The sequence below is a fragment of the Ambystoma mexicanum genome, chromosome 6p (genome assembly GCF_040938575.1).
Source record: "Ambystoma mexicanum isolate Mex_15411 chromosome 6p, UKY_AmexF1_1, whole genome shotgun sequence".
In the NCBI taxonomy this organism is placed as follows: domain Eukaryota; kingdom Metazoa; phylum Chordata; class Amphibia; order Caudata; family Ambystomatidae; genus Ambystoma; species Ambystoma mexicanum.
In genome coordinates, this window is record NC_090935.1 from 641,133,285 (window position 1) to 641,148,602 (window position 15,318).

A 15,318-nucleotide genomic window follows, 5' to 3' on the forward strand; every position below is an offset into this window, starting at 1 on the left:
GCACATAGAACATTGACTTCAAGCCTACCCTCCTCTATACTTACAGTGTTCCAACACTGCACCTAGTGAGCACACTGCAGGACTTTTCAATGCATAATCTCCAGCCATACACCAAAAACCGTAGGATGTTCTAACAATCACCGCACCCATGGAAGCAACAATATATGCATGTCAGCGCACTTCTGGTGCTCTATGAAGAGTAAAATGTGCTCCACAACCATTCCATAAAGGTGGGCACCCTTTGACAGATGCAGTCTAAACTGCATTGCTGCAGTGGGTGTGGGCAAGGCCTAGACTATTGGGTGCATGGCCTATGGCCTACGGCCTTTGGCCATGGACCCAATAGTCGTAGGCCATGCACCTAATAGTCTAGGCCTTGCCCACACCCACCGCGACGTAATGCAGCCATGCATGGAAACATGTGCCCAAGTACCACACTCCACACACTTAACACAACCATCGCCACTGCTACCCAACCTCTGCACCTTAATACAGATATGCATGGAAACATGCAACAGTTAGAAGATTCTACAAACATTCGACAGCCTCCGGCACCCAGACCCAGCTTCATTCACACAGTATGGTGTTACTGCCAACCAAAAAAAAAATGTCTGCAACAGTGGTCCTGCACCCAGCAATCTATTCAGTGTACAAAAGCAATACCTCATAGTGCAGTATATTAGTCAGCACTCCACGCAATGGAGAGTACACAATCCTATGAAATATGCAGTTCCCCCCTATCCACTTCTCTGCACACACTATTTGAGTATTGCACCCACTTCACCCACTACAGTACCCATGCACATAGAAGATGCACTTCAACCTTACCCACTTCTGTAATGACAGTAGTCCAACACTGCACTCAGTGCAAACAATGCAGAAATAGCTGCAGCCATGGAGTAAACACTGTAGGGTGTTCTAACATGCACCACACCCATGGCTGCAAAAATGTATGCAATGCTGACGAACCACACACAGAAGGCAACAATGTCAAACCTAATTGCACCCACGGCACATAGTTGTCGGTGCAAGGCCTCCATCCTTGCATCAAATGGGCTACAGCCTTTACCAAATGCAACACACCGTAGTACACGCTAGCTTACAATGTGCAAGTCATGTGCACTGCACTCCCCTTCTGCAATTAAGCTCCCACCAGACACCATGCAAAGAGGTCTCCGCACCAGCTATCATGCCGTAATGCAGCCTGCCTGCATTCAGTCCACATGGTAGTCGCCTGTGCAGAGACCCGCAAATTGGTGCTGTATGCACGGATACTGCAGGCACATCAATGTCTTCGTCCACCTATTGACGTATCTCAGATGAACCACTTCTCACTCCCCACCCTTTCCATCCTGTCTTCCCACCACCACATGCCATACTCTATGCAGTACACAAAAGCCGTACCTCATAGTGCAGTACAGTAGTCAGCACTGAGCGCAACGGACACTACTCAATCCTATGAAATATGCAGTTCCCCCTATCCACTTCTATGCACACACTATTTAAATATTGCACCCACTTTAAACACTGCAGTATCCATACACATAGAAGATGCACTGCAATCCTACCCTACCTACCCTGACAGCATTCCAACACTGCACTCAGTGCACACACTGCAGAACGGTTCACTCCATTAGCCTCAGCCATGGAGGGAACACTGTAGGATGTGCTAACAAGCACCACACCCATGGAATCAACAATGTATGCAATGCTGACGAAACAAACACACACAGAGAAGACAACAATGTCAAACCTAATTGCAACCACGACACATAGTCGTTGGTGCAAAGCCTCCATCCGTACATCGAATGAGCTACGGCCTTACCACATGCAACACACCGGAGTACACGCTATCTTACAATGTGCATGTCATGTGCACACAATCCTATGAAATATGCAGTTCACCCCTATCCACTTCTGTGCACACACTATTTAAATATTGCACCCACTTCACACACTGCAGTATCCATGCACATAGAAGATGCATTTCAACTCTACCCTCTTCTTTACTGACAGTATTCCAAGACTGCACTCGGTGCTCACACTGCATAACTGTTCACTCCATTAGATGCAGCCATGCAGTGAAAACTTTAGAATGTGCTAACAAGTGCCACACCCATGGAATCAATAATGTATGCAATGCTGATGAACCACACACAGAGAAGGCAACAATGTCAAACCTAATTGCACCATGACACACAGTGGTCGGTGAAAAGCCTCCATCCGTACATCGAATGAGCTACAGCCTTACCACATGCAACACACCGGAGTACACGCTATCTTACAATGTGCATGTCATGTGCAATGCACTCCCCTTCTGCAATTGAGCTCCCACCAGTCACCACGGAAAGAGGTCTGTGCACTAGCTGTCCTGCCGTACCGAAGCCTGCCTGCATTCAGCACACATGGTAATGGCCAGTGCAGAGACCCGCGGATTGGCCCTGTACGGACTAATACTGCAAGCACAACAACGTCTTCGTCCACCTATTGACATATCTCAGATGAATTTCTCACTCCCCCACCCTTTCCATCCCTTCTCCCCATGACCAAATGGCATAATATATGTTTTCCCATGCACTCCCCTTCTGCAAATCGGCTGTCACCAGTCACCAGGGTAAGAGCTTGCGGCACAAGCTATTGTGCCATAACAAAGGCTGCCTGCATTCAGCATGCATGTTAGTCACCTGTGCAGGGACCGGTGCATTGGCACAGTATGCACAGATACTGCAGGCACACCACCGTCTTCATCCACCTAATAATCACACATCTCAGATGAACCACTTATCTCTCCCCCACCCTTTCCATCCCTTCTTCCCACCACCACATGCCTTACATTATATTTCTCAGTCCCTTTCAGCGCTGCACTGTTCTCCGATACACCATGGCAGCGTTTCCCAAAAATGTTGATGCACAGCACGCTTCCCTCCAGCCAACCACTCGCTGTGTCCAATGTTCAACGACATCACAGAGTACTCCAAACCAATGAGACTTCTGTCCGTGGAGCGAACAGGGAAATGGGTCAGCGGAGCGAAGCCAGATATCACACATTTTTTGAGATGTACATTTCAGTACTTTGCAACAAAAGTACTGGCCAGATTTCCACCAAACACACAAAAGCACACTTTCAGAACCAAGCCGCCTCTCCTGTATCAAATTTGGTGAAAATCCAGCGAGCCGTTCCGGCTGTTGCCGTGCGCAAAGTTTTTGCCCATTCAGTCTATGAAAAAAAAAATTGGGACCCCGCTATAACTTTTCCCCCCTGCACAGAACCTCACCAGACTTGTCGAAAAAATTCTGAGCGGTCCATATACTTTCTTTGCAAAGTTTGGTGTGGATTCTTCCAGGGGGAGCGAAGTTATAAGCCACCGAAAAAGTGGTCTTCTTATAAGTTGAGCAACTTAACCATAACTACACGCCCGCTACCGCGGGCCGCTGTCATGATCACTGTTCCCAAGGAGCCAGGACCAGCCCAACGTCCTTGGGAGCAGGCCCCTAACCCTAATCCTAGGCACCAGCCGGTCCCTACTGGGACCTTTTGGACCCTGTCCTGGCGCCGGTGGCACCAGGCTCATCAAAACCAACGGTCCCGGCACTGGAAGCGCCGGGCTCATAATTGGTGTGAAAGTGCTTGGGTGGACTTACCTGCAGCAGACCATGCTGCTTACTTACCAGCCACTTAGAAGCCCTCTGTGAACAGGAACTACTTTCTTACCTGGGTGGGGCAGCTCCACTCCCTGGATACAGCACTGGAACTCTTCTGGAAACTGGAACTCTTTTCTTACCTAGGCGGGGCCGTGGAGGAAGACGCCTCATCACTCCAAGGCTATTTAAACCACACCCGATAGATGAAACGTGCTTCGCGTTATTCTGCATCTGCAGCAGAACGCTCACCGAGTCTGTTCCAGCCTTTCCTCTTCCGATCCTGAACCTGCAAGAATTATACTTACCATTCCTGTATCCAGTCAACATCAGCACCTGCAAAAGACAAGAAACAACAGGTTAGCAAAACAAACTCTACACACGGTGCTTTCTCACCTGATCCATCAGCAGCGGCCGTGTCTTCACGCTGCACCTTCGCCTGCAAAGACAAAAGCATTGTTATACTTACCGGCACGCCGTGAATTCCGGATTTCTTCATTCTGCATCGCCGCCTGAGAAGACAAAGTATAGTTAAAACTTACTAGCATTCCGCTGACTCCGGCGCTGCAAACTAACATCTGAAAGACAAAAGAAAGAAACATTAAGCAGGTATTTACTCACGCCCATCACGCTCGTCGCAATAAAACGCCTGCGAATACTCCGGCGTCTCTTTAACACGAACTAAGCTGCAAGGAAAGAGACAGTTAGAGCGCTTGCCATACTTACGAATTTCCAGGCGCTTCACTCCATCTTCCATCCCAAGAGTCCTGCAATACATAAGGGAAAAGCATTATACATAGTCTTCAATATTAACGTGCCACGCATTTAAAGACTATAAAGACAAAAGGTGTCCAGAAACTCACCGCTCGTGCAGATAACGACGGTAACCATCCTCTGAATTCAAGAGGCCAATGTTTCACCAGTGAAGGAACTGGCAACGGCACCCTGCACCAGAAGCAGATGGAGAGCCCAGCATTCACCTATCTAAGGTGAGCACGTTGACCTGGGGGGGGGCTCTACAGAAAAGCTGGGAAGAGAGAGTGAGAGAGAGAGGGACATTCAACAACCCAGGCCATTAACCCCCATATTCTTTCACCTGCAGAAACCTCACTCTTCGAGTTCGACACACAGTGCGAAGAGGTTCGACCCCAGAAGCCAATCGAGTCCTGCACATCACTTTTCGAGTCACAGACACCTTCCTGCCAAGACCCGCGCCTCCGTGGGAATCAGGTGAGCGTTACAGAACGCGAAGCCCACCACAATACTCCTACCCAGGCGCAATGGAAACCTCAGACACTGATCAACTAGCCCAGTTGCTCGGAGAATTAAGAGCAGAAGTACATGCAGCTCGTCAGGAAACAAACTCTCTAAGAAGAGAACTGATAATTTCCAAAGAGCGAACTGAGGACCTCGCTAGGCAGTTGCTACAAACGCAGGCAGGACAGACACCTTTGCCCGTTCCAGGAGGAAGTTATCCTTCTACATCATCTTTAAATCCAGTGCAAATCAATCTGCCCGGTAATGTGCCCTTGGCCCCGCCCGAACGCTTTTCTGGTGATCCAAAGAAATTTGCGGTGTTCATCAACCAGTGCCGCTTACACTTCTTATGTCGACCAGCTGCTTTCCCAACAGACCAGACCAAGTTGGCTTTCGTGCTTTCTTATCTCAGTGGCAGCGCCGCAGATTGGTCGATCCCTTTAGTCACCCAGGATGATCCGGTTTTACATGATTTCCAGGCCTTCCAGTCCAGCATGGAGAAACTGTTCGCAAGACATGCACAAGGGCAGGCCTTGGACAATGAACTTCTTTCATTACGACAGGGTAATCAAGACCTCTTGACTTATATAGCCTCATTCAACAGACTTATAGTGGAATCTCAATGGCCCGAGGATAAGAGAATAACGCTTTTCTACAGAGGCCTGCGTGGAGAGCTCAAGGATGTGTTAGCTCAAGTTGTGAATCCTCCACAAGAATGCTCAGACTATATTGACTTAGTGGTCCAATTGGACCACAGACTGCAGAACAGGAAGGCAGATCGTTCCAAATTTGATACCCGAGTGTTTTCTAAACCACAAACCTCTACTAGGGGAGCTGACACGGTGGAACCCATGCAAATAGGGGGCATGAAAGGACCTTTAACCCAGAAAGAGCGGGAAAGAAGAAGGCAGCTACAATTATGCCTCTATTGCGGAAACTCAGGACACTTTCTTCGGGACTGTCCAGTGAAACCAGCTAAGAAGGCTGTAGGAGCCGCGGATACCTGTACCACAAATTCTGAGCAGGGAAACGACCTAGCCCGACAAGAGTAGAGGTCCTCTTGCCGAGCGTTAAGATCTGTCCCGTGACCTCGCATTTTGTGGTACCCATGGTCCTCATTAGTCCTGAACGTCCGGATCGTTTGCATGCAATTGAAGCTTACATGGACAGTGGAGCAATCGGAAATTATGTGGACCGTGAAATGGTATCAAGGATGAATCTACCCCTTGTCCCTAAGGCTGTAAAAGACGTCATTACTACTGTGGATGGCACGGAGATAGCCTCCGGACCAGTAACGCATGCCACCCAAGAAGTGACGCTAGTGAGTCAAGATGGACACCGGGAGAGAATCGTGTTTGATGTGATCAAGGATCCTCAGTTCCAGATCATTCTGGGAATCCCTTGGTTAGAGAAGCACAATCCTCAGATCGATTGGCGAGCAAAGACGGTTCAGTTTCCAGAATGTTTTACCACTTGTTATCCTAGGCCTGATGTTTCACTGGCGGCGATCTCTTCGGAGGATGTTCCCAAATTACCTCCCGAATACCAGGAATTCCAAGACGTCTTCCGGAAGGATCAAGCTAACACCCTGCCTCCTCATAGGTCTTACGACTGTCAAATAGATTTGATACCCGGAACAACTCCTCCTTGCAGCAGGATTTATGCCCTCACCGAGCCAGAGAATCTTCACCTCAGACAATATTTGGACCAATACCTAGCTAACGGGTTTATTTGTCCTTCAAAATCTCCAGCTTCATCGGCTTTGTTCTTCATTCCGAAAAAGGAAGGAGACCTTAGGACTTGCATAGATTATCGCACCCTGAATCAAATCACCGTTAAAACAGATACCCGTTACCTTTGATCCCTGAACTCCTGGACCAAGTCAAAGACGCATGTATATATACAAAATTGGATCTCAGAGGAGCCTACCACTTGGTACGGATAAAAGAGGGCGATGAATGGAAAACGGCCTTCCGCACCAAGTACGGGCTATTCGAATATCAAGTGATGCCCTTTGGACTTTGTAACGCTCCTGCCGCTTTCCAATATTTTATGAACGATGTCCTTAGAGAACTCATAGACGTGTGTGTTGTTGTCTACATTGATGACATCCTTGTCTATTCATAATCCGAAGAGGAACACCAGAGACACGTTAAAAAGGTTCTCGAGAGATTGCGTCAACATAATCTTTTTGCTAAGCTTGAAAAATGCGTTTTCAACGTAACTGACGTCGAGTTCCTGGGATTCATATTGTCACCTAACGGAGTCCATATGGATTCAAAGAAAGTCGATGCAATCATCAAGTGGCCATCACCAACCTCTGTAAAAGGAGTTCAAAGCATGTTAGGCTTCGCTAACTTTTACCGCAGATTTATTCCTGAATTTTCTCGGATAGTCCAGCCCATCACCGCTCTGTTAAAAAAGAACAAACGTTTTGAGTGGTCTTCTGAAGCAGAACAAGCTTTTCAGGACTTAAAAGCTAAATTCATTTCTGCACCTGTTCTAAAACATCCTCGCCCAGAACTCCCCTACATCATGGAAACGGATGCTTCTAGTTTTGCTATGGGGGCAGTTTTATCACAAAGAGATCCGGTCACACACCAGTTACACCCTGTAGCCCTTTGGTCCCGCAAGTTTTCGGCTCCCGAGATCAACTATTCAATTACAGACAAGGAACTTTTAGCTATCAGATCGGCCTTTAAAGCATGGCGGCATTATCTTTTAGGAGCCAGACACACAGTCACGGTAATGACTGATCACCGCAATTTACAATATCTAAAGACGGCCAAAGCTCAGTCTTCCAGACAGCTTCGCTGGGCTCTGTTTCTGGCTGAATTTGACTTTATAATTACTTATCGACCAGGCAGTAAGAACGGAAAAGCAGATGCCCTCTCCCGGATGGGAGTAGATGAACATTTGACCAATCCAGAACCAATACCCATAATCCCAGAACAAAGGATTTTGGGTTTGGTCAGCACTCAATCTTTTGAAGACATCAAGACCACGGTTAAATCACTCCTAACTCCGGCCGATTTGCAGGACTGGCAATTAAAGGGAAAAGAATTCTCAGTGGATCAAGACCTACCATATTTCCGAGGACGATTGCACTTGCCCTGTGAGAAAATACAAAAACAAGTAATTTCCTGTTATCACGACTCTCCAATGGAGGGTCACCCTGGCATTACCAAAACCATGGAAAAGATTAAAAGACATTTCTGGTGGCCATCATGGAAAAAGGATATTAGAGACTTTGTAATCTCCTGCGGTGTGTGTACCCAGAATAAAAGTCAGAAGCAGAAACCAGCCGGCCTATTACAGCCACTAGACATCCCTCCCTGTCCATGGCATACCTTGTCCATGGATTTTATCACGGACTTACCTCCATGCTCGGGGTATACTACCATTTAGTAGTCGTGGATCTATTCTCCAAGATGGCTCACTTCATTCCCCTGAAGGGTCTACCTTCAGCCTCAGTATTGGCTCGAGAATTCTTGGAAAACATTGTTCGCTTACACGGTTTTCCCTCGGTTTTAGTCTCCGATAGGGGAAGTCAATTCATCTCCCACTTCTGGCGCAGTTGCTGTCGTCTAGCCCAAATTGATGTAAGACTTTCGACCAGTCACCATCCCCAAACTGACGGACAAACCGAAAGGACAAATCAGACACTAGAACAATATCTACGTTGCATGCTCCAACAAACTGAAAACCCCTGGAAGGATATTCTTTGGATCGCTGAATACGCTTACAACAATTCGAATCATTCTGGAACCGGGAAGACTCCTTTTTTCCTACTATACGGACACCATCCTAGAACCTCCAACCTGGATCCTCCCCAAGAATTTGAAGCACCTGCTGTGGATCACTTGCACTCAGAAATCACCCGTGCTTTTAAGGAAGCCACTGCCCATCTGCAAAGAGCTAAAGCTCAATTCAAAAAAGGAGCAGATCGACACCGTAAAGAGGCCCCTCACTACGCTGTAGGAGATCAGGTCTGGTTATCCACTAAGCACCTGCCTCTAAAAGGACCCCGCACCTTCATCCCGAGATACCTTGGACCCTATCTCATATCTGCCATAATTAATCCGGTGGCTGTCAAATTGGAATTACCTACGCATATGAAAATACATCCAGTATTCCATGTCTCCTTATTAAAACCAGTACAACCAGAAACCCGATTGACTGAACTTCCAGAACCGGTTTTAGTAGATGGAGAACTTGAATTCGAAGTGAAGAACATCCTAGACTCCAAAATCTCCAAATCTAAGTTATATTATCTGGTTGATTGGAAAGGATACGGCCCCCAGGAGAGGTCTTGGGAACCCTCAGAATATGTCCACGCACCTCGTCTGGTCAAGAAATTCCATCTGAATCACCCCAACAAGCCAAAGCCCCCGGAAAAGACACGCTTAGGAGGGGCCTTGAGGGGGGGTGCTGTCATGATCACTGTTCCCAAGGAGCCAGGACCAGCCCAACGTCCTTGGGAGCAGGCCCCTAACCCTAATCCTAGGCACCAGCCGGTCCCTACTGGGACCTTTTGGACCCTGTCCTGGCGCCGGTGGCACCAGGCTCATCAAAACCAACGGTCCCGGCACTGGAAGCGCCGGGCTCATAATTGGTGTGAAAGTGCTTGGGTGGACTTACCTGCAGCAGACCATGTTGCTTACTTACCAGCCACTTAGAAGCCCTCTGTGAACAGGAACTACTTTCTTACCTGGGTGGGGCAGCTCCACTCCCTGGATACAGCACTGGAACTCTTCTGGAAACTGGAACTCTTTTCTTACCTAGGCGGGGCCGTGGAGGAAGACGCCTCATCACTCCAAGGCTATTTAAACCACACCCGATAGATGAAACGTGCTTCGCGTTATTCTGCATCTGCAGCAGAACGCTCACCGAGTCTGTTCCAGCCTTTCCTCTTCCGATCCTGAACCTGCAAGAATTATACTTACCATTCCTGTATCCAGTCAACATCAGCACCTGCAAAAGACAAGAAACAACAGGTTAGCAAGACAAACTCTACACACGGTGCTTTCTCACCTGATCCATCAGCAGCGGCCGTGTCTTCACGCTGCACCTTCGCCTGCAAAGACAAAAGCATTGTTATACTTACCGGCACGCCGTGAATTCCGGATTTCTTCATTCTGCATCGCCGCCTGAGAAGACAAAGTATAGTTAAAACTTACTAGCATTCCGGTGACTCCGGCGCTGCAAACCAACATCTGAAAGACAAAAGAAAGAGACATTAAGCAGGTATTTACTCACGCCCATCACGCTCGTCGCAATAAAACGCCTGCCAATACTCCGGCGTCTCTTTAACACGAACTAAGCTGCAAGGAAAGAGACAGTTAGAGCGCTTGCCATACTTACGAATTTCCAGGCGCTTCACTCCATCTTCCATCCCAAGAGTCCTGCAATACATAAGGGAAAAGCATTATACAGAGTCTTCAATATTAACGTGCCACGCATTTAAAGACTATAAAGACAAAAGGTGTCCAGAAACTCACCGCTCGTGCAGATAACGATGGTAACCATCCTCTGAATTCAAGAGGCCAATGTTTCACCAGTGAAGGAACTGGCAACGGCACCCTGCACCAGAAGCAGATGGAGAGCCCAGCATTCACCTATCTAAGGTGAGCACGTTGACCTGGGGGGGGGCTCTACAGAAAAGCTGGGAAGAGAGAGTGAGAGAGAGAGGGACATTCAACAACCCAGGCCATTAACCCCCATATTCTTTCACCTGCAGAAACCTCACTCTTCGAGTTCGACACACAGTGCGAAGAGGTTCGACCCCAGAAGCCAATCGAGTCCTGCACATCACTTTTCGAGTCACAGACACCTTCCTGCCAAGACCCGCGCCTCCGTGGGAATCAGGTGAGCGTTACAGCCGTGTAATATATATATATATATATATGTACAAAGACAACACTTTGGTAAAGGGACTTTATGGTTAAGTTGCACAAATAAAAATCTATGAAATTCAGAGAAAAAACTTTGTTAAAGGAACATTATGTTTAAGTTGCACTAATAAAAACCTATGAAATTCAGTGAACAAACTTTGTTAAAGGGATGTTATGGTTACAAGTAAAACTGAAAACCCCCTGAAATTCGCCAGTGCTTTTCTCATCCATAACACCAAGAAGAGTATGGGACAATGTTCATTTATGTTGTTCCGAGCCAGAGGTTGGAAGGTGTCTCATCAACAGAAGCATGTATACTTTTTTGTCCAATGGTGGGATGTTCTTCTGTAACAATGACCTCATTTGTGGAAATGTGGAGTTTTTCCAAGAAAATGGCATTTCGTGGTCGCACATTGGTAATGCTGTTTTGTTTGCCCGTCTACAGGATGCGTCGGAGAGTTTACTGTAACAATGTGAGGACACGAAAATACAACATTAAATAAAAACTGAAAAAAGGTGTTTCACTAGAGGCAACTAAACAAAAAAAGGCTCTTTTCAGAGGCACCAATAAAAACGACCTCCCCTACCCTGGTTGCAATTTATTCCCCATGCCCGCACACAAGGCTGGCCATGGAAATGGGACTGTGGAGCCTGAGGTATTGCGCAATACTGGTTCTGGGTGTGGTGTGTACACAGAGGACTATTGTACAGAACTGATATTGTTACATGTAGAGCTCTTCAATGTGATTTTGTGGATGCCTGTGGAACATTCTAACAGTACCCAATGATGGCGTGCTGGAAAGAAGAAAGTGGAAAGGGAAGAAGGAGTGTTTCTGCTTTATTGCGGCACAGCCCTCGCCATACAGGGGGAAACACACGTGCTACATAGTACGTTTTCAGCATGCTACCCATGAGAATGGGACAGTGAGGACTATCGCATCTGAGGGTGTGAGTCACAGGAAGGCCTGTTAATACTTTTCTCCATTACTGTACGTACTGAGCTGGGCTGACATGGTTGCCATTACTTGCAAAGGCAATGTAGCACAGCAGATTCGGTCCACCATCACTTACAGGGCAAACCTATGTGGCCTGCTACTCTATTCTGAAAAGCTACAAACAGATTGTGGAGCAGCCTGGGGCCTTTTGTAGGGCTGGTGTGGAGAACTTGCACCCGGGAAACAGGTCTACATTATTCAAAAACATATATACATGTGCACTGGCACAATGTGGTGTGTTGTGAGCGTGTACTTTTTGAAAAACACTACATACATTGCACAATACTGTACTTTTCTGATGTCCGAGGGTCCGGATCGTGTCACCGACATAATGCTCCACGCGCAGCGTCGGTGCGGTCGCATGGTGACATTGCCACTGTTCTCCCTTGGGATGGCTGTCCACAGGACCCATTTGGGTTGGCATAGTTGTGCGCATGTGCATAGGTGTGCTATGCAGACCGTTTCCACTTCTATACTGATTAATAGTGAAACACATATGCGCTGACCATTTTGGGAGATGCTGGGTGTTACAGAAAGTGGGATGTTTATCTGTATCGCTACCTGTAGTTCGTGGGTGGGTGGCACGACCTAATTAACGTGCGTTCGCATATGGTTCACAGTGGCGGTATCACCAGGACACAGAGGAACAGATACACATGCGTGTACTTGCACAACAAACGTCTGCTCCCACACCCAATCATTGGTGGTGCACAACATGCAGACATGCGGGTCTTGCTGGCGTCATACACATGCCTCCATTGTCATTGCGGATAATGTCTACAGGCTCATGTCTACCACCTCAGTTTGAGGGTACATTTGCTATGGTTGTCTGAGCGCATAACGTCCTTCATACCTTCGATGTAGTATTGGGATGATACCAGGTGTCATGCACAGTGTTCTCTTGCTGTTTTTCCAGTATGACGGAGGTGAGGGGCTGGGCTCTATAGATGCCGTATACATCTGTCTCTATACATTTCCCCCTCTGGTTGAGTCTGCGACCACCTCCTCAATTTTCTTCACCTTTTCTTCACACAGTGGTTTCTTTGGAGTCCATGGGCCTCATTACGACCCTGGCGGTAAGGGGTTAGCGCCAGCGTTAGCTGCGCCGACCCCTTACCGCCAATTACGAGTTCCCTTTCCGCCATGGCGGTTTTTACACCTGCTTTTAGCGGGTGTAAAAAACCATGGCGGTAAGGGAACTTGGTGTTAATTACGCCACCGTAATTTACGGTGGCGTAATTAACGCCTTCCCCACTCCCATTATGCCCTATGGGGCAAAAATGGGAATGGGGAAGGGTAAATGGGGATTGGGGATTTACCGCCCCGCCAAGGTCGGAATGGGGCGGTAAATCCCCTTACCGCCATGGCGTTAACGTAGTTAGCACCATGGCGGTAAAGTCACGGCCCTGGCGGTAACTTACCGCCAGGGTCGTAATGAGGCCCCATATCTTTGCTACCCCCCTCTGGTCCCCTGCATTCTTTATATGTTCATCCACACTCCATGTCATATGGTAACACTCCCCAGTAGGTTGAAAGAAACACCCAATAACATACATACTTCTTATGATCCTTGTGATAATAAAACTTTGTTCCTGGGGGTGCCAAGGTACTTCCTTTCAGGGAATCACAGTTGGTGTTTTCGGTCTTTGTGTGCTCGTCAGCCACAGCATTCACATCGATCATTATCTTCATCCGAATAGCTTTCTTCACTGTCTTCTTACATTTCCCTATGATTATTCTCATAATACAGAATCCCAGCAACCCTAACACTAGTATTGCTCCCAATCATTTGAAGGCATTTGCCATCCAGCTTGGAACCCATGAGAACAGTTGTTCACGAGGAGAGGAATTCGCAGACGGGCCCATAGGTCAGCACTCACCCTCTAGAACTTGTAAGACACGATAGCTGCACCATGTGAGGACATGGGGTGCAGGATTCACTTACTCCGACACGACTCAATAACGAGGACTCAGTAGTTTGGCAAAGGGAAGTCCGTTTAATGATACATACATCAAACAGGGAAACAAATGGGAATCAGCTGTAGTGCGATCACCGGTCTCACTCCGACTTCCTCGAACTTCAGTTGAACAACAATTTTTATAGGCACAAATCTTCATCACTGACGTCTAATTTCTATAAAAAATCATCATGCAATATAATTGGTTAGGAAAGGTAACTTAAATATAGGTGTTATATCTGCATATGATAATGGAGCATGTGGATTGGATAACTCTTATCGGGTGGGTGACTACGCCCATCCCTCTATATCACACATGATTGACGTCACTACAAGTACGACGTCTCATTGCCTACAGTGTCTATAGGACCCTAGAGTACATGGTCCATTGTGATTGGGCAAGTTACACCCCTAAACATAAATCTCCACTTTAATTAGCAGCATGCAGAATAGACACCCATGTGCATGGTGTCCCAAGTTTCACCCTGCCTCCCTTCCATCAATTAGTGTTTTAGGGCAACGTGTCAATTAGTTGGCTAAGGATGGCCTCGAAAAGTTATGGCATCCTCGGGTCCTGGATGACATCCGGCGATGGTACTTCTTCGCGCCTGGCTGGTCACGTGTTAGTTCACCATGAATCTGCTTCAGTTTCCAGCTTTTAGTGCATTTTAATTCTGTGTCGGCCTAGCCACCTGCATGGTCCCCCCTTATCTTGACCTTCATGAGGCAGGCTGGTATGCTCTGAAGTTGGAGTCTTGTGAGCTGACGCTCTCCTCCCCTTCTCCGGTTGACCTCGATTTCCTAGGCATGAGCCATTCTTTGTTGAGTTTCGATTCTGCTCCTTCTCTTGCCTAAGGCTGGGTTTCGAAACTTGTCCTGGCAGGCCTCTGGCCACCTGGGTACCTTTTCTGCTTTTACAAAATGGAGTAACACTTGTATAATGTGCCTTATTGAGGTAGATATACGGTTGGCGCTTGCGCTCTATCTTCTACTAAGCATTGCAAGCAATATCGATTTCTTAGCATCTTGCGTTTCAATCCTATTTACACACGTTTAACAGGACGGTTGCTTCCATCTTGTCTCGTAGCACTGTTTCCTGGCGTTGTAACATTGTCTCCTCTCTGTGCCTATTCCATTCAATTTCGTAGCTACTCGCACTGGCGTGTTATCTTCGATAGCTGCTCTTGTTCACTCTCGAATCTGTTCAGGCCTTTGTGTCATTTCCACAGGCCTTCCATTAAGGCTTTTGGGGTCTCTTTGTGGACCGTGTGTAGGTACTCCTCATTTCGTATCAGCTGCTGGTATGGCTGTCTGATAGGGTACTGTGCTGGCCAGGGTTGCCTGGTTATGGGTGCTTCAATCGGTATGGATCTTCTGATGTATACTGGGCAGAGTCCCACTGCAGCTCTTTGTCGGTTAATTTGCTCTTCATATGTCACATACCTTGGCGAGCGTGTTCCTGGTGCCTCGAAATGAGGGGGAGGGGTGCAGGCCATGTCTGGGACCTCCTCTACACTCCCCCCTCTGGTCGGTTCATCGACCACTTCTGCAATCTCCTTTGCATTCATTTCTTTT